At 44.9% G+C, this 1,630-nt stretch overlaps 1 non-coding gene across 1 annotated transcript; it reads right to left on the bottom strand.

The window, feature by feature from the left end:
- Nucleotides 1–427: 427 nt before the first annotated feature.
- trnal-caa lies at nucleotides 428–537 on the bottom strand. Its single transcript has 2 exons — nucleotides 500–537; nucleotides 428–473 (listed from the first exon to the last, which is right to left on the bottom strand). It is a non-coding gene; the product is annotated as a tRNA-Leu (tRNA).
- Between the last annotated feature and the right edge of the window lie 1,093 nt (nucleotides 538–1,630).

Below are 1,630 nucleotides of genomic sequence, written 5' to 3'. Positions count from 1 at the left end.
TGTGCCCCATCCAGAGCCACAAACTATGCACACTCACACACACACACACACACACACACACACACACACACACACACACACACACACACTGGATAAACAGTGTGCACACACAACACACAGATAAAATCCAGGCCAAAACCTCAAATGAAACCCTCATATAATTTATCAACACATTCTCACATCCATACGTCAAATAACGCAGCTTGGTCCGTGGCATTAGGCTTCAACCACGACGCTCTAACCCTTTAGCGTCACTTTTGCAGGTCTCAGTGATGGCCTGTCGACATACCCTCGTTACATGCATAATGTCTTAGGTCTAGGCAACAAAACCACTTAGTGAAGGAAAAGAGCTTGATTGAGGGCACAGGGTCGGCTGTAGTAATTATAGTTACACAAAGAAGGTGATGAAACCAGCAGGTAAAATTTGTGTCAGAAGTGGGATTTGAACCCACGCCTCCATTCAGAGACCAGAAGTCCCTTGTGTAGTGGAAGGAATATCCTTGAGTCTGGCGCCTTAGACCACTCGGCCATCCTGACAACTGACAGATTCACTGTGGTCTGAACTTCACAACTTAAAAGTGTATAACACCACCCATTAATATGGTTTTCAGTGTCAGCTTTCAAAGCGGTATCACTGGAAGCTCATTGATTGTAGCAAAGGATTGTAGGATGTCTAATCAGTGACCCTCTCCAATGTCATTTAAAAGCAGCGGGCACAGAACATGTAAAAAATGAGGTTCATCACTTGACAAAGTCCTTAAAAGGGTCTGCATGTTCTGATCTGGAGGCTATCCAGGAGATTTTCCATAGAAAAAGAGAAAAGGATCTAAGAATGGCTGAAGGTTATTTAGGCTGATGACGAAACAAACATAAGGCACGATGCAACATTTTAAATGTCACTTTGTTTAAGTGAATTCTATTTACAGCAAAACAGGAGGATAGACGACATGAATGTAAATGACAATGTCATGTATATTGTTTAACAAAACCTCAATGAGTCTTTTGTCCTAAAAGGGAGACTCATCAGCTCATTGACAGGCTCCCACTCCCACTTGTTTAACACATAAACAAAAGGATCTCTATTTGGTCGTCATACAGGGATGACACTGCAAGTAGCATCACTGTCCAAAGTGGGATTTGAACCCATGGAGACCAGAAGTCCCTTTGTTCAGGAAAGTCTTAAGTCTGGCGCCGTGAAACACCCGGCCATCCTGACATCTGAATGCATCCATCCAACGGATAGAAGACTGACTGATGAATGCCTGGACAGATGGACTGGTGAAGAGACAGATAGGTGAACGATGGACGGATGGTTGGGTGGAGGATGGATTCGACTTCTTTGATCCTCCCAGCAGAAATAATCAACAAAGCCCTGGAGCGGGCCAGCTAGATGTGTGTGTGTCTGTTTGGTGTGTGTGAGCGCCGTTGGGTTTTCTGGCTGCATGCCAAGACCAACTCCCACCAGGAGAGAGATCAAAGACTTTTCTCTCTCTCTCTCTCTCTCTCTCTCTCTATCCCTCCCTCCCTCGCTCACATTTCTCACACTCCCTTCCTCCCCCTTCCTCGCTCCCTTTCTTGAAAACACTCGTTATTGCCTTTCTGGATTTCTTCGGCATTCTCTCACTTTTTT

Source organism: Cyclopterus lumpus, chromosome 23 (assembly GCF_009769545.1).
Source record: "Cyclopterus lumpus isolate fCycLum1 chromosome 23, fCycLum1.pri, whole genome shotgun sequence".
NCBI classification, from domain to species: domain Eukaryota; kingdom Metazoa; phylum Chordata; class Actinopteri; order Perciformes; family Cyclopteridae; genus Cyclopterus; species Cyclopterus lumpus.
The sequence above is the reverse complement of the archived record's forward strand: the minus strand, read 5'-3'. Positions and strand labels throughout refer to the sequence as shown.